The sequence below is a fragment of the Stegodyphus dumicola genome, chromosome X1 (genome assembly GCF_044657685.1).
Source record: "Stegodyphus dumicola isolate Sdum_Otavi_A_Nest chromosome X1, ASM4465768v1".
In the NCBI taxonomy this organism is placed as follows: Eukaryota; Metazoa; Arthropoda; class Arachnida; order Araneae; family Eresidae; genus Stegodyphus; species Stegodyphus dumicola.
In genome coordinates this window covers 67,809,642-67,835,423 of record NC_140780.1, presented here as the reverse complement: position 1 = coordinate 67,835,423, position 25,782 = coordinate 67,809,642, and the positions used below count along the sequence as shown (strand labels likewise).

The 25,782-nt window shown below is 34.6% G+C and overlaps 2 long non-coding RNA genes across 3 annotated transcripts in view; one reads left to right on the top strand and one right to left on the bottom strand.

The window, feature by feature from the left end:
* Window positions 1-25,782, top strand: part of LOC146993172 (uncharacterized) — an 880,419-nt gene that overhangs the window by 455,756 nt on the left and 398,881 nt on the right. For both annotated transcript variants that reach the window (XR_015038634.1, XR_015038635.1), the window contains exon 2: window positions 24,951-25,053. This is a non-coding gene — a long non-coding RNA (uncharacterized LOC146993172). The remainder of the gene's footprint in view (window positions 1-24,950; window positions 25,054-25,782) is intronic.
* LOC146993174 (uncharacterized) overlaps window positions 1-25,782 on the bottom strand; it is a 382,674-nt gene that overhangs the window by 38,218 nt on the left and 318,674 nt on the right. The gene's annotated exons all lie outside the window — the stretch shown is intronic.

The window sequence follows — 25,782 nt, the reverse complement described above, 5'->3', positions numbered from 1 at the left end:
CTTGTATACACGTTACACATGGGGAAAACCACGAAAACACCCACGTAGCCGGATCGTTCGCGGGAATTGAACCTCGGACCGAACTACCAGTGTTCAGCGACTTTACCGCTCGGCCGCCGGTGGGCCGTTTTACGACTCATATAATAATAAATGCATATTCATATTGTAACAGAAATTTTGTTAGAAGTCTAGCATATGTATAGTTATTTGTGATCTTTTAAAACTGTCGTAACATGATGCATATTTATCATTATTGTGAACCAAAACAGTATGCTTTACATCTTTACAAATATACGTGATAGATTTTAATATTTATTTCTGCATATACTTACGTTTCCCAAAGACACGAAAGCAAGTCAAGCAGATTAAGCAGACTTAAGTTCTCTGTTAGCTAGTGTAACATAATTTCGGATTCTATGAGCCTTCCAGAATTATTAGCAAAATAGTGGAAATGTCTTTACAAAGTGTTTTTATAAGCAAATAGCAGATGTACACTGAGCAGTGATCAACTGATATATTTCTTAAATGATTTGGTTTAGTTGATTATGACAAAACACACTGGGGCTATGTGCCTAAGAGGAAAATGCCTTCGTAGAGCACTTTCTTAGGAAAGCTGTCTCGTATGGTACGTGGTATGCTGGCTCGTATGGTACGTGGTAAGCTGGCTCGTATGGTATGTGGTAAGCTGGCTTGTAAGCTGGTACGGGAAAAAAACCACAAAACGCTTATGAAGCCAGCCCGTTTGCCTGAGATCGAACTCAGGTCGGAACTACCAGTGTTCAGCGATTTTACCGCTCGACCGCTGATGAGCCATTTCTTAAATGAATAAAGGTATACTCATAGCATTATGAAATAACATTGATTGAAATATTTAGTGCTTCACTATTATCTCTAATAAAGTAACATAAAAATGTCCTTACCTTTTATAGATTTCTAAATTTCTTTTAAGTTCTTTCTTAATTCGTACTTAACCTATGCATGTGCGAATGTTTTTATCGATTATATTGTTAAGTGTAAAAAGCAAGTTGACATTTATAACATAGCATTCCTTGTCTCAACAAATAACAGTCTCAACTAGGAGTTTTTGGAAAGGGGATGAATCGGGGAAATTTCACCCTTTCGCCATTAGCGGTTCTGATGAAGGGAATGGGGGAAGCAGCAAACGAAATAACGAATAACGGATAAATAACGAAAGCTAATCTTTAATGCGGTCTCCCAGTTTCTGTATTTTTATTTGGGAAAGTTTTATGGTCATTATGAAAAAGTGAAAATTTGATATGGATTCCGCATGACTTCCTTCTACGACTATTTAAATTATGCTTATTTTTGCTGCACTTCATTTAAACTTATTTCCTCGAATTATTCTAACTCAATTAAGCGATACCCGAAGGCAAGTTACAAATGGCACCAAACATTGCAAATTTTGAAACTAAATTTCCCGGTCAATCTTTGTCCTACGGGACTCAAACTTCTTGCATTTTTATTTTTTCATAACAAGTATAAAACTTTGCCAGATATAAATATAGAAACTAGAAGACGACATTAAAAGTTAGATTTTATAATTTGTCCAAAATTAATTCTTTTTTAAATTTGATATTGACAAAATATGAATATTTTCGTCATTTAAAATACTTCTGTATTTTTGTCGCACCGTATTTAAACTTGCTTCCTCGAGTTATCGACATTAAATTACATTAATTCCATTATCTATTTTAAATAATTATAGCAAATCATCTATTTACAACATCTCTAAAAGGTCACCTTTTAAGAGATCTCTATTTTGGGGAACATAAACAAACATTGGTAGTGAACATCATCTTTTTAAGACCACCACATGTAAAATCCTCTAAAAGCATGAATGGTTGCATTTAATGAAGACCCATTACTTTTAATAAGGAATGTAACATTAATCTTAATTATACATGTTTTTGATGTGTGTGCCAAAAAGTGATACCGTACTTCCGTTGCTTTAGAAATGTGTGAAATTAAAAAAATGGATACTATACAACAAAAATGTTATTATATTCAGATACACACCTTTTGAACACGTCTGAAATTCATTATTCTACTCAACATAATTTGTCTGCATAAAATATTAAATATTATTAAAAAATCAAAAGCTAAGTCGAAGTAGAAACAGTCATCTCCAAGGATAAATAAGTCCTGAAGTCTTCTAAGTCCTGAGTCATCTCTTCTAAACCATTTTAATTGAAGTAAACAGACGTTCGCCTTATCGTAAAGTAAACACTTATTTTTCAAACAGCGGATGAAACGGGAAAGAGGGAATTGGTGGGGAAAGGCAGCGAACGAAATAACACTTTTTCGAGCTGGGGATGAAATGAGAAAGGACGGAACGATACTAAGCCAATAAGACAAGATCTGGTATTTTACTTTATTATTTAATTAATCATCATAAACTTTAAAATTATTTTAATTTTTATTTGTTTTTACATTTTTATTAAATTTTACTTATAAGTATTTTATACTTCAGTTGCTAATTATTATGTTACTTTAATTATTCATTATTTTAATCACTATTTTTTATTATTTTAATTATTAAGTTTTTTAATAAGTAATTTTTTGTTATTTTAATTATTAATTAATGTTATTATTGTAATATTTATTTCCTTTCTTTCTTTATATTTTCCTATTTTCCTGACGGCCTTCCGTAGGCGCTTCTGACTTTAGAAACTAAGTCCTGACAGCAATAGAAAATTTAATAATGAATCATATCCAGTGCACCAAAAAATAATAGCCAAAATAAAGTGAATTATTTCTACTCAAAAATGCGACGCAAAACTCCCTATCGCAGCACTACCCAGTTCCCGCGGGGTAGAAAAGCTCACGTGATTCAATGCGATGCGACGTTTCAAGGCCCTTTTTAGGGCCGTAGACCGATAAAATAGGCTCAGGATACGGATACCGATGGATTTTACCGAAAGTAACGAGTAACGATACGATAGTAACGAGTACTGGTTCACCGAGTAACGAATACATACGGGTACACAATTTCTCGTTACTTCTACAGCACTAATCCTGATATCTTTTACAAAAATTTTCCCCAGCTGCTGATTACCTCTCCGATTTAGGTGTAAACCGTCTCTGGATAAACAAGTACTCCAAGAATAGTCAAAAGAGCTGCAAAAGAAAAACCCATCTTTACCTTCGTATGTTGCGAGAAATCTTGAATTTATGTTTAGTATCTTCCTATTAAGTTCTTGTAGGTGATACGTGTTACAATCTCGATATAAATCCGGGCATCGTGGGAGAACACCTGAAAACAGAATGACCTTCGGGTTTAATCGTTCAATTCCCTTATATAGACAACCATATTTACGATGAATTTCATCTGAATCGTCATTTGAATTACTGGTACCAACGTGGACAAAAACTAAATGAAAATGGTTGTTCATAAAGGCAATCTCACGTGTCAACCTTTCAATCCTAGCTCCTGGAAAGCAACGAAAATCAACTTCGTAATCAGCTAAATTCGCAGACAAATATTCTTGTAAATATTTAATCATAGAATCCCCGATTATGAGTATTTTCATCTTTTCAGATTGCTTAGACAAACACATAACTAAAATAAGATAATTAAAACACAAAATATCAGCGCTAATACTACGTACCTTGCTTCCCCACAGCAGCACGTGCAAGCAAAATGGCGAAAACGTGTATTGCTTACTTCGAAAAATTACATTTGGCTTCATTTTTCAATTTTGACGCAAATTACGGTAACCTCTTAGTGTTGCCATCGGTCACGTGAGACCCGCTAACTTCCGTAAACTCTCAGCGTTTGCCGTCGCATATATCTGCAAACCTCATCAAAGGAAATCGTCTGTTTCCACCAACTCTTGGAGAATTTACAAGCCATCTGATTGCCTCCGCTCGTCCCCCCGTCTGGACGCTATCTCGCATTGGTCTCGACTGCTCCGCACTGTGCTAAGCTGGGATGACGTCACCTCCCTAGGTATTCGAAGTCCGCATTGGTCGTCGATGATTTCTACATGAATATGTTCTGGATGCTCTGGAATACTTTTAATTTAATTTATTAATTTGTCTTATTTTTATTATCGGTTATAGTGAAGTAGATGTTCAATTATTAAAGACTTTTTTATTACTCATTGAGTTTTCCGGCATTGAGAGGAATATTTTGTATCGCTTAGTGAAAGTTTTTTTAATGGCGATATGAAAGCTCTATCTGACCGTATAACATATACAAATGCTAAATGAGTCAAATTTGCTGAGTACAATATCAGCAGATATTATATTCCTGTGACTAATGCAAGGTTGGACTTTGTGTACACCTATGTTTCAAAGAATATCATACACTGTCTCATTTTGAAACATTGCTTACTTTTCGTTGTTTGCTCGTTGAATTTTTATGAAACATGGTTTTAATATTTTTTAATTGTGTGTTGTGTTAAATAAAATTTGCGATTGTTTGGATATTTTTCCATGTATATTTATTTGTGGGAAAAGGGCAAAATTATATTATTTTAGAAGGAGTATTTTATAAAATCTTTAAGGAAAATATAATAATAAAGTTTTAGAATTAATTCTGACGACTACCTGAATGTTCTTCTCATAATGTAACTAAAATTTTAAGACGAATTTCATTTATCCTTTTTTTTTTTTTTTTTTTTTTTTTTTTTTTTTTTTTTTAAGTTAGGCTTAGCATAGTAAATTGCCCATCGTGAACGGGTTAATTCAAAGACTTTAGTTCTCCCCCTTCCTTGAAGTTTAAGATTTAGTTATTATGTCTGTAAGAATGGCTAAATCATAGAACCAGGTATGTTCAATAATTTCTTCGTAAGTTTCTTTCCTGGAATTTTAAAATTCTACTATGAAACTTATGTTACAGAAGCTGGGATGGAACACGGGCAGCCAGAGAGAATGTCCCTTCCCCGAGTGAAATGTTTCTATCATTTCTTTGAAAGTGACCTTATAATATTTCAGGATCAATCCTCGTACACTAATAAATGTATATAGATTTTTTTAATGATAATACAGTCAAAAGTCGTTAATCCGGAATGATCTATAATCCGGACCTCAAAGCTACAAACTTTCTGCGCATGTGTTGTGCGTACGGCAACGCAGTTGATAAACAGACGGCGCGCAATGAACTGTAAGTTGATCTGTCAGCACTATCCTTATGTTCAGGGCAGATGTTTTTATTTTATTCGGCTTATAATGTAGATTTCATCTCGATGTACTCAGTCTTTGATATGATTTAAATCAAATTCCTCGTGATTATAAATATCATGAATACAAATGAAATAGTTTTCTGGTTGCAATTTTCTACTTTCGACTATGCGTAATGTATGCTTTACGCATGCGCGCGTTGAAAGAAATGTTTAATAAAATAAACAAATAAATATTAAGCTTTTTTTTTTTTTTTTTTTTTTTTTTTTGTTGTAAATTTTGATACCCTTTAGATCATAATTGCTCTTTATTTCATAAATTACGGTTTCATATTTTTCATTTTATAATTTCTGCATGCCATCTTACCAGATTTAAACTGATGATCTATATAATCCGCAAAAATCGATAATTCGGAATCGCCGAAGTCCCGACGAGTCCGGATTAAAGAATTTTGACTGTATAATGCGTGTTTGATTCTTACAATATTTTGAGCTATTATATCACTAATTCTGTATGTGAATTAAGACAGTTTAATATAGAACACCTGCTTCCAGGCTAAAAGTAAAGTATTTGAATTATGTTTTACCTGTCGTCTGTTTTCAGACGCAGGTTCTATTCTACAATATATAGAATTTCTAGGTATTGGACATCTCAGATAGCTGACATAATTTCATTCTTATGTTTAGGTTTTATAGTACAATAAGTTGAGCATCCCTATATTAGTATATGACTTTTGTTCATTGGAAAGAAAAGGGAGTATCTTGGTTTTCTTGAATTTTTGGTCAAAGTTTTAGTATGTAGGTAATTGCAATAGCTCTTCCACAAAATTGCATTTAAAATTTTTGCAACATTTTAAAATGCTGTATCATTCAATTGTATTTGATGTGTTTTCGCTTTCTGTATTAAAGCTGGGCTGAAACCCGGGCAGCTAGACAACATGTTCTTTCCCTGAGTAAAAATTAATTCTGTTAAAAATACATTTATGTCATTAAATGAAGAGGTTAGATGAAATATTCAAATGGTCTAGCTTCTACATTTAGTTTGACAGTAAAAAGTCTGAAAATAATATTAATTCTTTGGTGAAAAATATCTTTATTTATACCAAGTGTTGCAAATCAATCTTAAGTTATTTCTCAGAATAATATATAAAAACTGTTACCCTCTAGCTACATTCCTGAAAGTAAGCATTAAGTATTTAACAAATAGATTTGATCATATTTTATGCATCATGCAGACTATATTTCCAGCTCTTTCATTAAAGTGCAATTTATTTTCAGTGTATGAACATGAAATATCTTCTAAAATACTGTACAAGCCCAGTCACTTATTCGAAATTTAATTCAGTTTTCATATAAGAATTAAAATTTGCCAGACAATTGCTTTCTTAACAGTTGTAATTTAACACTTTTGACTTTAATGTTTCAGAAATTTGCTAAATCGAGTTTATCTTTGTGTGACCTTGCATCAAAGGCACCGATAATAAATTTGTTTTGGCATTCACTGGTTAAATTTTTAAAGAAAACTTATTGATGTAAAAGAAGGAACAAATTATACTTATCTTGGTAGTATGTCTTATGATATTGTCTTAAGTTATCGCGTCTTATGGTTATTTATGGTGTCTCATGATATTGCAGTAACTTAAAGTGCATTTCATAGAACTTGTTGTTTCTTAAGTTGCATAACCTATTTTCATAACTTCTTGTGATCTTTATGTTTTACTGTTCCATGTTATCAAATATATATAAAAGGTAAATTTCTAATTAAATATTCTTCCATTCACAGCACAGTGATATAATGTGTGTTCGCATTTATTATACAGTTATGATCATTATTCATTATAGAGTTTTATATATTTATTATATGTATTTAATTTATATCATTATGTATTATATAATTTTGCTTTTAGAATACAGTAAGACCCCGCTTAACGCTGTTTCGGTTTAGCGCTCTTTTATTTCAACCCGGGGATTCCACGAAATCGCTTGCAGCATACGGGGATTCCCCAAAATATTTTGCAGCGATAGGTTTCAAATACATATCCGAAAGAGTGTACTTATATTTCTTGTTTGGTGCGGTATTGTACAGACATATTTTGAAGGGGTAAATGTGGAAGATGTCGAAGAAATAATTCAAGAAGCAGCGGCTAGTCTTTCTAATGATGAGCTCAAGGAATTAACTGAACAAGAAGAAAACAAAAATGTTGACAGCAGTGATTCAGAAGAAGAGCAAAATGAACTTTCGATGGCGTTTGTAAAAAAGAGTTTGTCTACCATAACTGAAATAATGGATCAATTCATTGAAAATGATCCGAATTTTGACAGGAGCTCAAAAGTAAGGCGTGGTGTTAGAGATGCTCTATCCGTTTATGAAGAACTTTTAAGAGAGCAACGCAAAAGAAAAAGGCAAACAAGATTAGATGCTTTTGTTACAAAAAGGCAGAACACTGAAAACGCGGAAGGCTAACTAAATATGACTGACTTAGAATTTTATTTGTTTTTTTTAAGAATATTCGTTTTGTTATTTATATTTTGTTTTTATTTTTGCAAGAAATAATAATGTGGTACTAATTTGGGCTTTAAGAAATAAATGTTTGGTTTTATTTTTATTAAAAAAACATACTTTTTAAATTTAATACCTAACCAATTTCCTAGCCATTTTCCCCTAACCCCAATATTTACATGTAAAGATAGCCTCGTTTTGCGCTGTTTCGCATTACGCTCTATTTTGATGGAACGTATCCCCTGCGTTAAGCGGGGTCTTACTGTATATCACAATATATAATTTGAATTGCTTATAGAACTATTATGTTTTTCATATGTTAATGAGATCTGTGTGTCTTTTAGGTTAATTATTTTCATAAAGGAATTAAAATAAAATCATACCCTTTTAATTCAATTCACATTTTACTATAAAAAAAAAGAATTTTTTAAAGTCACATTTGATAACAATATAAAAAATGTTGACAGAAACTTTAAAATTATTCCTATTTTTATTGGCAAGTTTAAGTATTCTTCACAAAATTCCATTTCTCAGCACACACCATCACAATTAATTTAATCAGTTTCCAAATAAAAATTAAATTCAGTATGTCGCAGAGTAAGTACCAGAAGTAGAACTGCATGAAACACACAAGAACATATCCATATTTAGCCAATCACTATTCATTTCTAACTGTTAATGATTCAATAAAAGAAAATACAAGTATAAAATTCTATGAATAAAAGAACAGTTACACTAAAGAAAATTTTTTTAATATATATTACATCTTAATTCTATATAATTATTCTTTTGTTTTTCACTTGCTCTTGACATTAGTTGATGACAGCTGATTCATATCAGAAATATTGTTCCTTATAAAAAAATACACACATAAATTTTATGTTTTATTATATAGAAAAATCTATGTACTCTTCTGTTATAGGGACTGGATTCAGAAATGTATGTATGTGTGTATGCACTTTTATATGTGTGTTTATATACAAACATACATGCATACCTACATATATACGTGCATATGTGAACGCATTCATACATACATTTCTGAATTCGGTCCTGATAACAGAAGTGTACCAAATTTTGCCGCAGTTGTTAAATGAATAGTCTAAGGTAAAATGGTTATGGTTTATTTGATTACAGTAAAGCTTGCTCAGGCTCATCTATACCTAAGGGTGCAGATGATGCCCTTCTGTAGTGCTTTCAATTGAAAACTGGCACACATTAATATTACATGTGTATAATCAGCTATGAAATATGCACCAAGAAACTGAAATTGTCAACAGTAATTTAGTATACTTTATTCTGTGTTACATACGAATAGTACATTGTTTTTGGACAAAGCTATATAAAGCATACACAATCAACCTCATTCAAATACTAAATATTTAAGTATTTTCTGATTATCCAACCCCTAGTTTCAGCATTTTATAAAAGTGTTAGGTTTTTTTTTATGTATTCCTGGTACACGTGCGACCAAAGACAGTGCATACAAATGGTTATATTATACAAATGGTTATGATTTTATAGTTAACCGTTATTTTGCTGGCAAATGCCTTTTTTATTATAATTATTAGAATTCTGGAGTCTATGTACTTATAAGAAAGAAAGCGTCGTCTTTCTTTCAAAATACAATGTTTTCCGTAAAAATAAAGAATAAAAAATGTGCATTATATGAAATTGTACATTTTAAATGATCAAATTTCTACCAAAGTGCTTTTAATATTCTGTGATGGATGGAATTCTCTTATGAAAATTATGTTATGGTACTTGAAATGGTTTCTTGTTTGCTTAAGAATTTTAACCAGATAATGAAGCTCTTACAACAAATTTTATCTGATTAATGTAATTTATGCCTTTTTTTTTAAATGAAATGGCTGTTGTATATAATGATTGTAGTTGTTTATCTAAGAGGTGTGTTATATTTTCCCATGAAACTGTTATGACATACTAAAATTCATTTGATATTTTTTTTTTTTTTTTTTTTTGGGTATTATATTTCTGTTGCAAAGATATTAAGGTATATTGATGATTATCTTCAAACTCCTAATATTTTTACTCAACCTTCGACCATTTTGGGCAAACATAAACTGATAACAATGTATGTTAGCCCCAATAATGGATAAACATGATATAGAAACATACTCATAAATTCTCGTTGGTTTCTTATAGCACTGAGAAATTTTTAATAAACCACTTTTACCTCTTGATTATCGAACCAAATAAATTTCCCCAAATTTCCACAAGTTTCAATATATAATTTTTCAAAGTTTTTTATACGCTATAGCTGTATAGTTTCTGTTGATCATGTAACTCAAAAAGAAATATATGTTTCTCCAAATATATGTCAGAATAATTTTTGTAAGAACAATATTTCCATCAATCTTCTTGACTGACAGGAAAACACATGTGTAGATAATGTGTAAAGTTATTATAGCATAAAGACATGGCACCAATTTTACAACAAATCTGAATTTTTTTTTTTTTTGTGTGTGTGTCTTTCTTTACTCTAAATGCTATAATTTATTCAGGAAATTTAAATAATTCTTTGGCATAATGTAATTTATATCATCTATGTTGCTACAATTCTGTTTCAGTACAAGACCATTATGTCAGTGTAAGATTTTGTAAGTGGAGACTTGGTTTCTAATCTTTGTGTAATATAATACGGAGAAGCTCTTACTGTAAATTTTGATATGTATAATTTATTCTTGTATTAGATTGAAATGGACTCGGTGTTTTCATTTAGGATGTTTCATATTCAAAGAGTTAGTTCAGTGTTTCATATTCAAAGATGATGAAGTTCATACAATGTTATTCATTAATAGACTTATCACACAGACCTTTTTAATAGACTTATTCTTAAATTTTTTGTTCAGACATAATGTTACTAATTAAAAACAGCATTAGAAAAGCAAATCTGGTTAAAAGAAAACTTCAGTTATTTTTAAAATTGATATTTTATATTTAAATGCTTTTGTTAATATAAAAACAACAATAAACGCATTTCTAAATAATAAGGTGATTAAGAATCCTTAAGAAAATTTGGAACATTTATAAAGGTTTGCAAGGTGAAAACATCGATTTTGTTATCAATCACATGGATTTGACGTTTTGAGTATGCTCCTGCTGGATTGGTAGAAGCTTGGTGATCCTGTTATGAACAAATCTTAACAGATAAAGATATAACATGTGAATATGGAATCTAAAGGAAAGGTAAGGTTAGATTAGGGTCTTTGAATATGACTAAGCACATTGGTTATCAGCCTGAAGAAGAATGCTTTATGAAGAACTTTATAGGGGAAACTCCCTTGTATTCGAAAAAAAAAAAAAAAACTGCACTGCTTGTTCACCCGGATTTGAGCTGAGATTGAACTATCAGTTTTAACCACTCGTAGGACAAATCTAAAGAAAATGCTTGTAATATTATGTAATCAAAAATTAACTACACGTTATATGGCAGGATTACTTTACAGTACTGAGTACTGAGGTAGAAAATACTTAATCTGCTTTTTTTTTTTTTTTTTTTTTTGAAGTGTTTGGTAATGGTATTATTCATTTCATGTTTTTTCTATAATACATATAGAACACTAAGATTTCTTTTACAAGTGTCTTTTTTTCATTTTTAAGTGCTTTGCTTGTTGATATTCTCAAAATTGCATCTGATAAGTAGTGCTATTTTGTATATAATAGCCAGTGCTTAAATTGCATCAGAGCCCAGCACCGGTACTTCTCAATTTTTAAAATAAATTACAATTCTAGCTGGAGCGCACCGGAGCCCTAACTAAGATGAGGTCCGGTACTTCATTTTACAAAACTGAACTACAATTTCAAGGGGAAAAAAGTAGAATTCCTAACGTTTTAGTTTAACAATAAGCAGATCTTGCAATACTCAATTTCCCTAGAAATGCGAACTAATGAGAACATGAGACGTTCAAGTAAAGTCCCCTCACTGATATTCGGAAACCTTTCCCTTTAGGAATGGCAATAAATTTGGGGGACTTGAGTAGGAACGCGTAAATTTCTCGCCATGCTATCGTATCTAGTGTATTGTTATCGATGGTTAGAGTTAGTTATCCTCGCAGGAAGGAAAATTTGTGTTCTTAAATGTGCGTAAAGTGACAACGAGTACAATAAGAGTGAAATACTGCAATAAATGGCTCATTGCTTTTATACATCGTCTTGTCACAGTATCCACAAGTGTAACCAAATACGGGGAGCGAAAAGTGTAACCAGGAACTTTACATTCATCCTTAGGATTCAGATTGAGGACTCATTTTACCCGTGACACACATCCGTTTAATGGCTATAATTATATCAACAAAGAGCCGCGGTCAAAGAAAACATTCTCTCTCACCAAGATTTCCCTCATATTTTGTTTCCACCCTCTCATACGCTAACACCATCATTCTCTTTTGCCCTGTTTTCAGCATTATCTGAATTTCCATCAGCTATACTTTATAAATTTTAATTATTACTTTATATTATTTTAATAATATTTAATTTTTGTGATGATAAAAGAAGTTTTTTCACCCTACGATCAGAGCTTAAATTGGGCCGGAGCTCCCCGGATCCCGGCTCCGATGCTTCTTAGTTTTTGTAAAAAATCATAATTCCAGCCGGAGTGCACCAGAGCTCTAAACAAGAAGGATGCTGCACTTGTAATTGAATATTGTAATTGCAGCTTTTATGTAATTGAATAACAATTTCAGTAGAAATTCTATCTTGAAAATTTTATTTTTAGCAATAAATTTATATTAAAAATCGCTTATTAAATTGAAATTTATCTGTTTACATTTAATTTAATTTTAAATATTTAATTACTTTAATCTTTAATTATTAAATCTTTCAATAAATAATTAACTAATTATCTAAAAGCTATCAATTAAATTGTAATTAATTATATATAATTATTGATTAAATAGCATTTAATAAACAATAATTAAGTAGATATTAATTAATTTCATAATAATTGACTATTGAATTTTAAAATTATTAATTAGTTTAATAGTCGTTTTATTTATTTACTCTTGTTCCCTATTTGCTGACGGTCTTCCATAGGGCTCCGGCACTTCAATTTTAGAAATTAAGCTAAATAGCTATATATTATGTATAAATTATAATATGATGTATAACATATAATGCTATGTATTATGTGTGCTATTATGTATGTATAAATACAATAAACGCATATATAGATCAATATATTTTTAGTATATAATGATTCAAAATAAATTTTATGGAAAAAAAACACACTTTTAACAGCAAAGAATTTCTGGACATCCCAAGTTAAATACATATGAAATCATTTGCTTACATTCAGTGAACGTTAAAATCAAAACAGCGACACAATGATTACAACAGCCAGCAATTCCTCCTTTACATGAACAAGAAATTAAAAAATAAATAAATAAATTATTTTTCCTTTTCCAACAATGAAATGTCCGTCGATTTCATGCGATCATTACACTATAGAACTTACCCTTCAATAGGAAGTCAAAATTTGTACATTGGGTTTTTCAAGTAAAATTCCGTGCTTTACCAAATGATGCGCTTTTTAAAATTCTCTCTGCTTCAGTAATATAGCGAGAATTTACGCCTCCTTGAAAAAAATCAAACATTTCGCAAAAGCTAAGCAACTCCATTTTTGGATGGACGAAGTCAGATCACAAATCAAAATACCGGTTTTTATCGGCCATACCTACATGCGAATTTAATCGCGGATAAAAAGATAAGGAAAAGTAGTAGAAAATATCATATCTAGAGCTTTAGCAACTTTCCACACAGAATGGTCGGTGTACGAAAGACTTTCAATGAAGTTATCCCAGCAATTGTTTCTGTACTCTTGGATAAGTTTTCTGAGGTTCCGATTGGCAGCATTAAATCTTCTTTTGTCTTGGGTGGAGTGAGAACGTTGATAAATTTTTATTAGTCTATTTTTCTCTGTAATTTTCTGTCTAATATTCTGTGGGACCGTATAATTAGTCTGTTTTGGAATAAATTTGGCGTGGTTGATGGCTTCGTTGATTTTACTGCTAAGATTGACTGTGGCATCATAAATTTCGCTTTTATTAGTCATTTTAGTGGTAGCAGATATGTTTTCTTCAAGGTGTTAAGCATAGTTTTCCCAATTAATGCGGCACTTTATAGGCGGAAGACCATGCTTTAAGCCATACAAAGTGAAGCGTACTGGTAGGTGATCTGAAGAAAGTTCATTATCCACTTGGAGAAAAGGTATTTGAGGAACATTGAAGGTAATTAAGATGTCTAATACATCAGAAGTATTTGAGATTTGATGAAGATGCGTAGGTTCATCTGGACCATAAATGTTGATATCAGGGTTGTTGATGATGTAATTATTAAGAATAATTCCGTCTGGATTATTTCTCCTGGAGTTCCAGTTAGCGTCCTTACAATTTAGGTCCCCCGCAATAATAGTTGGATAACTTGAGAATATAGTCAAGATCTTGAGTGTTGAGGCTATTGTTGGGTGGCTTATAAACAGCAATGATGAGATATTCTTTATTATCACTGTTCAAAATAGATACACTTGCTTCAAAGCTCATAAGGGGAAGAGGAAAGATGGTACTGTTCAGACATTTTTTCATGAGAATAGCTGTACCGCCACTACGATTATGAAGACGGTCAGATCTATAGATGTTGTAGTTGGGAATTTTAAATTTGTCATTTGATTTGAGGTGGGTTTCACTTCATAAAATTACATCCAGACTGTGCTGGTTGATGCAGTTTTGAATTTCAATTTTTTTAATTTTTAATACCATTACTATTATAAAATATAAACTTGGCATAATTAATATGTTGCATGGTATTTGGATTAGCCGTATGGGCGTAATTATTGGCCGATGCTATTCGCACCACCGGTGCGATTAGCCGCTTAAGCTATTCGCACCAACATTAAGCACGCGTGCGGATTGAGTTGTAAAAGGCGGGTTACTACCTTGGCGTAGTTTATCATATTTTAAGCGTTGGCGACTTTCAAAAGTTTAGAATGGAAAATGGGTTCCTTTTCTTATAAAAAGAAGGAACGCATTTCCTTTTATTAAAGTATATATAAAAAAGGCAGATTTTTATGTTCGCAATGTTTATCCTTTTCCTGAACGGTTTGAATAGTTTAAATGACTCATTTAAAGGGGGGGAAATCGTGCTGACATTTTTTATACTTCTTAGAATACATTTAGCTTTAAGGATGTGTTTTGCTCAATCATGCCTTTAATTCATTCCTCTTTGAAAAATTTCGTCCGATAAAAGATACTAAAAATTAGACAGCGGATTTCTGTGCAGAAAATTTAGACATGAAATAAGTTAAAAGCGATTATATGAAATATTAAAAGAATTATTCTGTATGCCTGCTTATTTTTTTATGGAATTCCTTGGCATTTTCAGGACACAAAAAGTACATCAAAGAACTTTGAAATATTAGTACAAACACATTAATCAATTAAATTGAAATAAACAATGGGATGTAATTTAAAAGAGAGTTATAATTTAATGTAAGAGATTTAGATTTAAAAATTTGCACACACAAATGATTTATCAGATTTTGTAAGGCTTTATTTCATAAATAACTTTAATTTTGAAATATGGCATTTAAACCTATAAACCTGCCTGGATACTGAAGAAGTGCTGAATATATAAGAATATTATCATTTTCAGTAAGTTTTCTTACTGAATAATAAATTCTGACAGTCCTATGCTATAAGAACAGGTCTAAGTTTGCATAAAAATTCCTCTGTTAAATAAAAGAATTTAAATAATTTCTGTAGCATTTTTGTCAATACACTAAAGATTTTAACTAATTACTTGTCCTCGCTTGCAATCAGAACCATCATTAAATCCCTATTTTATCTAAACATTTCCTGCACATTTTCATGTATATAGATTGACTTCGTCTTTGTAACTGATAATTATTACTTGCAAATTATTCTCTTGCTGGTGAACTACTAACAAACCTTTCTATTGCTAAGTTAGGGTTAACAACCTTCGCTCTCACTACCGCCTGCCTTACGGAAATAGGCGTAAAATGCTGGTACCTGGGCTGATTGTGCGTATGCGCGAACGTAGGTGGTGTAAATAGGCTTTTAGCTATTCGCACCGTCCGTGCGATTAGCCACTGCGGTAAAATGCTGGTACCTGGGCTGCTTGTGCGCATGCGCGAAAGTAGGTGGTATGAATAGCCTGTTAGCTATTCGCACTGTCGGTGCGATTAGCCACTGCGGTAATTATTCATGCTCGTTCTGGATGAATATCTTTAGTGCGAGCCATTGCAATCTTGAGCCTGGAGTCGGGGTTAGAAGCCTGCTTGTATCGCTGGTAAATTTGGTAAATTTCAGTAATGAACCCGGTGAATTCTTCAAAGGAATATTTTTCTATGTCTCTGTTTACTGATTTTCGTTTATTTTTGGAGGATTGGTCTTCTTTATCGTTATTATAGATTTCTTATTGATAGATTTCTTGAGGAATTTCCTGTCATTAACCCTGTTTGGGTTGCTCTTGGTAATCGCTCCATATGATTGGTTGTACGAGGCAGTGTCCAAATTACGTGATTTGGGGGATTCCGAGGATGGACGGCAAGAGTGACGGTCGCTCGTGTGACGAGCTCCCGCCAACTCAGCTTAATTCGGGGAATTTTAATGTCGATAATGATGTTATTGATGCGAATATGTGTGATATTAGGGATCAGGCTCCCCCTGTGCAATCTGCGTCACCAGATGACGAACGAATGCAACTCATCATTCAATTTTATGACCTCAAGCAACAGTTCGAGGCAATCCAGCGCCAGAACTTTGTGAAAAGAACGCCTTCGCCCCTGGACTTAGCTGGATTGAGCAACTGGACCAAGCGGGTAAGACCCTTTTTCATAACATCAACGACATTGCCAATATCTTAGATGTCCCAATTTTCCACCTTCCCTCGACCAGAGAAGAATTTCTTAATATTTTGGAGAGCGAGCGCTTAGCCAAGATGGCTGCCGCTCAATCCACAGAAGATCCTCGCAAGCAAGAGGCATCTATTCTCACGCACGAGGTGCGGGGGAAACCGGTCCAGTCGACGTCATCGCGGAAGCGAAAGACGCACACAATCGACTCTGACGGGTTTATCACCCCCGCGGCTCGAAAGCAAGGGAAGGCGCCTACTGTGGATCTCACAATAGATGATTTGGCACAAAACGCTAAAGAAACAAATGCTACGATTCCAAATTCTAAATTGCTAACCAGTTCAAAAAATGCTACTCCTAAAAAGGAGAGGAGTAGTAACAAGTACGAAAAAATTAAAAATTCCTTAATCAGCGATCAAACCAATGACGCAGAAATAGCTACTGCAAGTACTACTGAGGGAGTTAATTCCGAGCAGGCACGGAACGTATCCCCCCCACCGCAGTCTGAGATTCCGGCAATACATCTCAAAAGCAGCAAGAACTGGAAGACACAAGTGTCTTTCATGAGAGAAATTGTCCCTAATTTACGGAGCATCCTGACTGGACCCTATCTAAAAATTTTTGTTCAAACAGAGCTGTAGTTCAGGGAGGTCACCCGCTGGATGAAGCAAGCCGGCATCCAGTTCAAAACTTTTGATCTCAAGCAGGACCGGCCAGTCAAAATTGTCATCGCCTCCCTGTTGAAACAGATGTCCGGGACATCAAAGAGGAGGTTGAGGCGATGGGATTTAAAGTGCATCGCATCGTTCGGCTTACTCAGCCTGGCTCCAGACACCCAATGCCACTTCTGTATTTACAAGTCATCCCTCACGCCTTCATCGATCATCTGTTTGCTGTCACTGACATGTGGGGCACAGAGATCAGCATTGAGCATTACCGCGGGCGCAAGGGCCCGATAAAAGATACTAAAAATTAGATCAGTGCTTTCGGTGCCAGGGCTTTTTCCATTCTTCGGAACTCTGCACCCTTCCAATCCGTTGTGTCAGATGCTCTGGACCCCATTGGGCACGTGAGTTTACCAAAGGCTTAGATGTACCTGCAAATTGCTGCAACTGCGGTGGAGATCATCCTGCTTCTTATAAATTTTGTCCCCGCTACCCAGGTAACAAACGGGCTCGTGGTAAAAATTCCGCGCCTAAGACTAGGGCAGCTGCTCAGACAGCCCCCGCAGGGTTCTTCTAAGCCCCCAGCAACTGCTGAGACAAGACGTCCCATGCCTGCTCCCCAAAGCAACGTCAGTTCACTATCTTATGCACAGATGGTGAAGAACACCACCGAGCACGGATTCAAATCCACGAATCCCAGACTGCCGGCTGCAGAAGCCCCGCAGCCCCAGCAGTATCAGCCACAGCAGAGTGTAGCAATGATTCCGACGATGTCTTCTCATCTACACTAAAATGCTTAATTGAAATCTCCCGCGACCCAGCGGTAGACAAGCATATTCTGCTCCTTGCCTTCAAAAAAGTAATGCCTAAACTCAGGCAAGCAGATGCTTTAATGAGGGCATTTTATATCTATGAAAGCTATGTTGAGCTTTCAACCTAATTAGGCTTTTTTAGACCCATGTCTTCTGTTTTTCAGTGATGAACCTCTAATAACGGCTTAAAATTCAATTTTATGAATAACAGTTCAAACACCACCAGAGAACTGACCATTTGCACGTGGAATGCCAATGGATTAACATCGAAAATTCACGAAGTTCGTGATTTTGTAGTAGAGCACGTTATTGACGTGTTTTTAGTCCAAGAGACTCACCTTACCCCAAGAAGTACTCCGAAAATTGGGAATTATGACATTTATTGTACTGACAGGGTGTCACAGGGCAGAAATCCCTGTGGTGGCACTTGTATCTGTGTGAAGCGTTCGTTAAAGCACCAGATGATACCGTCCCCTGATTTAAATTTTTTGGAAGCGACAATCATCAAAATTTTCCTTTAAAATTCCTCTCCGCTGACAATAGTCTCAGCTTATCTACCTCCACTGTATACAGCACGTGGAAGGCCAGCTTTTCCTGTCAGTGATTTTGATAAACTTTTGAATATTTCAAATCACCTAATAATTGCTGGTGATCTAAATTCACGCCATACCGCATGGTTTTGTTCTAATAGGGACAGGTATGGTATTAGTCTAAATTCATGGTGCCAGAGTAACCATGTACAGATCATAGCTCCTACCCTCCAGACTTTTTACCCTGTTAGAGGGTCCCCTGCAGTTCTTGATCTGGCTGCCTTTTATAATATATTTTTTCGGCATGAGATAAAAGTGATTCAGGAATTGGACTCTGATCACTACCCCGTTTTGATAACCCTAGATATTCAAAATCGATTCTCAAAATTAAAGGAGCAAGTCTCAACAAATTGGGACGACTTTAGATTTATTTTGGAAAAAACTTCACTCCCTCCCATCAAAATTTCCAGCAATTCGGACTTTGACAGGCATATCAAAAGTCTGGAATCTTTACTGAAAGAAGCGAGAGCTGCGGCTTCAAAACCACACAAACACCCAGGTGCTAGGCTCCCACCTGAGAATAATTCAAAATTAAGCAGCGAAATTACTTGCGAAGAATTTGGCAAAGGTCACGAGATCCCAATATCCGTGCCCAATTTCGCAAGATACAGAACGAGATAAGGACCGAAACCCGCTTATTAAAACAAGCGGAGTGGAAAACATACATTGAGTCCCTAACGACTGAAGACAAATCGATTTGGCGCGCAGCCGCCCGATTACACAAACATAAAACATACATTCCGCCCCTTCAAACGGCCGATGGCGCACAGATGGCCTACACTGACTCAGAAAAGGCGAATGTCATAGCTGACAGCCTTGCAACTCAATTCACCGCAAACCACGACTCCTACTGTAACCGCCCGGTTACACAGGGGCGCATACAAGCACGGGTTAAAGATTTTTTAACACAACCTATCACAACTGAACTCAGGCCAACGGACCCTACTGAAGTCATGGTTTTCATAGATAAATTGAAACCTGAGACGGCACCTGGCATAGATTCTATTTCGAATCGCATGATCAAAAACTTCCCCCCTATGTTTATCGTATGGATCACGGTACTCATAAATTTAATGCTCAGGAGAAGCTATTTCCCCGACTGCTGGAAAATTGCAGCAGTCGTCCCCATTCCAAAACCGGGACAAAATTTAAACCTGCCCGTCAATTACAGACCCATCAGTCTGTTATCTTCTTCCTCTAAGATCTATGAATTTGTCTTACTTAATCGCCTGAATGAATTCTGTCGGGATCAAAATTTACTAATCCCGGAACAATTCGGCTTCCGACCTAAACCCTCCATGGTACACCAGTTACTCAGTGTAGTGGAATTCATTCATGAAGGCTTTCGTAAGCGAGAGAAAACTGGAATTGTCTATCTAGACGTTGCCAAAGCTTTTGACAGGACTTGGCATTACGGGATTATTTACAAGCTCATGCGGCTTGGTTTTTCGGCTCATCTCATTAAAATTATTAACTCGTACTTGACCGGACGCAGTTTCCGAGTGCGAGTTAACCACGAATTCTCCTCTCCCCGCCCAATCTATGCTGGGGTGGCTCAAGGAAGTCTCCTCGTCCCCGCAATCTTTAACCTTTATGTAAATGACATTCCTAAGGCCCCAAATATCGATCTTGCTTTATACGCAGACGATACAGCCATCATTTCTCAACACTCCAACACCCTCCAGGCAATCTCACAATTGCAGAGTTACCTTTCGACCTTAGAACTCTGGCTCGGTCTGTACAAAATCAAAATTAATGTCGCAAAATGTGCTGCCACCATGTTCATCCGAAGAAACATCCCAAATTTACCTAACTTAATGCTCTTCGGTGAAACCATTCCCTGGGTCTCTTCTTACAAATATCTAGGTGTTTTACTAGACTCAAAATTAACTTGGCAGCCTCACATCCGCAAAATCATAGCGGGTGCGACAGCTGTCAAAACCGCCCTACGCCCCCTCTTAGCTAGTCATAGCGACCTGTCAACTGATAACAAAATCTTGCTCTACAAATCAATGATTAGGCCTGTTCTTACGTATGCGTGTCCCGTATGGGGCCCATGCGCACTGACTAACAGAAAACATGTCCAAATTTTTCAATCTAAAATGCTTCGGCAAATTCTAAAAGCTCCGTGGTTTGTACGGAACGAAGAGATTCATAACGACCTCAAAATTATGCCCATTAATCGCTATATACAGCGACTTTCGGAAAAATTTTTCAAAAATATTCAACGTGTTGCACATCCTGTGCTTCATATGCTACCCGTATACGATCCTGCTGTTGCTTCTTCCCGAAAAAGACCCAGAGCGGTTCTTAACAGGGAATATTCAGCTCTGCCTTTTAAACGGGCTAGATATGAGCACACTGATAGCCACGTGAATAACTACCTCTCGTTCCTTAACCCCCCGCCTCTAAAGTTCTTTAATGTCACACGGCATTAACTCGAGGAACCTCCTTAACGTTTCTTTAATAAGAAACATCACAGTCAAATAGGACTGATATAACTTACTCTAATCTTTCAACTAAAATAAAACTGAAAAAGTTCTCTCTAAAACTGATAAAGATTCTTTAAACTTTAACTTCTCTCTTCCTCTAAGAAGGAACTTTCTTAGGCGCTTAACAGCGTCCTTTTTGGCTTTTAAAAACCGCATTGAATAGCGGTCAAAAATGAAACTTCTCCCTCCCAGCTGATCACTGACAGAACTACTTCTTCTAAAAAGCGACCCAGAGCAATCTTACAAGCTGATTATGCTCAACTCCCTTTTAAACGGCGTCGGTATTGGAATACAGACGCCCAAGTGGATGCTTTCCTCTCGTTCCTAAACCCCAACCGCCCCGCGTTAACAATGCGTAAGGGCATTGACCGGGGGAACCCTGTTCTTTAACTCTTTAAGAAGAGTCTTCTAACGTTTCTTTAACAAGGGACAACTTATCTCCGCAGCCGCACGCGACTGCACTTAATTTCTCAATAGCTTCTTAAAAGCTTCTTTTCCACCCGCTAAACGGGTTGCTTTCGACCCCCTAAGGGGACCTTTTAACGTCGCACTAAATAGCGACCAATAATTTTCTTCTCCTGCTTCAGTGTATCACACTGAACTGCTACCAGAACCCGCCCAACGGGTTTCGCCCCCAGCCCTTTTTGCACAACTCTTCGGATTGTCCTAAGGATTTTATTTTGCTGTTGATATCAAGAATCAAGGAAATGTATTGCACCTTTTTATTCTTTTCAAAACTTTTTGAATGTTGACTCCTCTCTCAAAATTTATTCCTGGCCCTTTTTAAATACAAAATTTAATTTAAAGACTTTCTAAGAGTTTTCCTTTTTTCTCATGCGGAAGGCATTATCTGAAAAGCTTTTATTTTTATAATTAGGCTTCAAAATTTTCCCTTATTAGATGAACCCCTCTTTTGATGTAATTATTCTATCTCTGATGATGCGGAGTTAAAGGCCTAGCCTAGCGCACTCCGTAAATTAACTTCCTTGATCCTTGATTACGTGATTGGCTGAGAGTAGAGTGAGTCTGGTGATTTTGCATATTTGGGGAATTGTTTGGTGTTTCTTCATTAATTTTTTCAATATTTATATTTCCTGGTCTTTTGGGGCATTCCTTACTGCAAGATGCATGTCCTCCTCCACAGAGGACATATTTCGCAGGAAATTCTTTACCTGTTTGAGGGCACTGGAAGGATTTGAGATTCTCGGCGCATCTGACGTTTTGTCAACGAACGTTTCTTCTTAACACGTGTTCCTAAATTTCCTGTACAGGCGGTCACAAAAGTATTCGATTACCGGTACCCTATCAGAAAATGACAAGATGGCATTTTTTCTCTCTATCTCTCTCGTATTATTCCATCCTAGGTTTTCTTCTTTCCCCATCTTGGAAAAGACTGAAAAATGGTCACTATCTCTCTTTGAATTGGGACGCCATTTTGAGAAAAGAGGACGACATCACCTTGGAGAACGGATATGACCCAAGGAGGTTAGAATATAATGAGGAGGGTTCGCAGTTTCCTCCACTATCGGGAAATGAAACTTCACCGAACAATCGGCGTCCATGTTTGTAACTTCAAAACACTGCATTACGTCAGTGAAAAGTACGTGTTTTTAAGCTGTTCCGTGCATGTATTTTCCACTAAATATATGTAAAATTTATAATGAAATTTTACATATTTTATATATGATATCTTATAAAGATGATAATACCCGTAATTTACTACGTACAGAAAATCATTAAGAAATAGTTCGAAATCTAAATGCATGTGCATAACATTACAGCCTTTAAAAATAGAATTTGTTTAGGTTTTATTAGCAACCTGTTGGGTGTACTTTCCAGTTTTTCCTTTAAGAAGTGATATTTCTGATTTATTCACAGTATTGTAAAATTTTAAAGAATCATTTAAAATATATTTAACCTGAAATTAATAGCAGATAATTATCTAAAAAAATAGTCACAGGTTGCATTTTTTTTAAATGAAAGTTTTAAACTCTTTTCACAACTAACAATCTTATAACAACAAGAATAAAAATATTAATAAAATAAAACAGATTTATGTGAATTCAGTGATTTCAGTTTTTGCGCGTTTCATATTTAAGAATCTGAAAGAAATTGCCTTGAATTAAACTAAATTAGAGAAATATACCTATATTTTTGGATACATCTTTACACATGTTCAGTTGTGTAAATATTTTACTTACTTTTATTGCTATACTGCCCACAAATTTGTAAATTTATGCAAAAACATTTTAACAACAGAAAACCTCACGGACTGGAGGAAACGGCGTTCGCCAAAGTCCTCACCTCCTTTCTTCTTGCTCAAAAGCAAGATTGCTACAGATTGCTACAGAACAAGAGAAAAGTTAGTTTATCTTGATCAAATGCAGAAATTATATTCTTAACAGTTAAAAAATTTTAAATTGAATAATAATTAATACATAAAGAAAAGCATTACTTTATTTAATACCTTTATAAACCATAAAAATAGTAACAATTGGTGTCTAATTTTTCATGAAAATTATCAAACGAATTACCTAAAACGTTCAAATTATACAGTTTAAATCCTAGCATACATCATTGTGTGTTAAGGAACAAAGATTCCAGCTATAAACAGAAACATTAAAATGTATTTAACATATTTTGATTATTATTAAGTCCCTTTTTTACATCTGGAAAAAAAAAACATGACATTGTGATATTTTTTTACCATAGTTATCAAATTACATAAAAAAAAGAAAATCAATACTTACGCGTGAAAAGTAATCCCAGGAATCTTTTTCAAAAATCTTTTTGTGCATCCATATACAACACAAGATGAGATGCTTCAAAAAGAAAAGAAAAAAAAATATTCCAATTACAGACTTCCTTGCACAAGTCACAGCGATAACAGGAACATGGCCGCCAAGCCTCACCGTTTGAGTTGAACCTTCCCGCCTTCTATTCTAACCTCCTTGATATGACCAAAAAATATGTATTGTTGTTACATAGACATTCTTTGATATGAACGCTCACCACGTCCAAAGAATCTCCTACCGCTCTCCCTCTCTTTGAATTGGGACGCCATTTTGCGAAAAAGCGGACGACTCCATCTTGGAAAAACGGCATTAGATATGTTTTGGCTTGCTGTATTTAAGTCGGGGTGGAATCCAGTCAGCTAGGCATGTTCTTTTCCTCGGTGAAATATTGCTGTCATTTCGTTGAAAGTGACCTGGTAATATTTCAGGATAAACCCTCGTACGTTGGGCTAAGCTGTCACCTCTCATGCATGAGAGTACCTAGGTAAAGAACTTAAAATTAGAAACGTTTCTTACGTTAAAATTCTGATTGAAATACTTCTTTTAAGTTATGTAACATAACTTTCCAAAATGTCACTAATTGTGTGTGTGTGAATTAAGGTAGTTTAATATATAACACCTGCTTCAAAAATAAAAGTAAAGTTTATTTTGTTTATTTGTCATTTAAAATTACCGGCTTATTGTCTTTCGGTGCCATCTTTCTACCATGGCCGAAATTATTTACTCTTCTTGAAGATCATTATCCCATTTATTCTGTGTATCCGTAATAACTGTATAATTTGTTTTTCTTTCATTGTTCATGTTGTACCCATACATTAAAAACCTCTTTTGCTTACTGTACTTCTGTCGTATTAGGAAAATCATTTGCTTTTCTGTCGACTGCACTCATGATTTTAGTAACAATGTAGCACATTGCTGGAATTTAAAACAAAGAAGGCTACTTTTGAAGTTCTATATATATAGAAACAATATTAGATATTTCTCTTTGTGTATAATTATTCTTTAACTTCAAAGTAGTTAAAATCTAATGATTCCTTTTTTCCCCCTCTTGGCCTCTTCTAGTGTAATTTGTCATCATTTTTGTGCACTCTTGGATTGCAGAACATGATATCATGAAAGAAAAAGAACGGAGAAATAGTGCAGAGCAAAAAGACATCTGTGGCTGGTAATTCTTGTTTTATATTAACTTTATTTTCACTAGAAATGCTTGAATGTTATAATTTGTAGGTCACTTTTCACATGTTGCTTTATATTGGAGTTTTACTACTTATTTATTTTACGTGAACGCTTCACATTATGTTTTAATGTTTAGGGTAGCATTTATGCATTAATTTCTTAAGTTTTGAATTCCATATTGAAGTGTCTGAATTGGTTCTTTCTTTATATTGTATTGTAATATTCGTAGTGAGGTTGAACTGTTAATCACACTATAATTATCAGAAGTCTGAGATTTGTTAGAGTTCTGTTGCTTCTTAGTGGTTTCAAAATTACTGCTGTAGTGTAATTTTTTCCCAAGTGGCCTCCTTTCGCATTACTATAAAATTATGAGGGTACACTTTTAGCTTTTAGAAACTATTTATTTACAATCTTAGAATGTATAATCACAGAGAACTGAAATACCAGCATAGTTCTATTTTTCAAATCTGTATGCAAATTGTTGCCAATTGTAGCGAATAGTTTATCCAACAGATGGCAGTATCTGCCAAGCTCCTTTGGTAATTGCCAATGCGCATGCGCAAGTGGAGTGTAAAAAGAAGTATGTTATTAGGAGAATGAGCTTTCGTTAATAATGTTGCTGCGCGTTTTCGCTGTGTAAATAAAAGTATATTTTTATATCAAAGATGTTCTTTACCCTCTAATGCGAAGCACTAGGTTAGTGCACGAATCTCTTCTG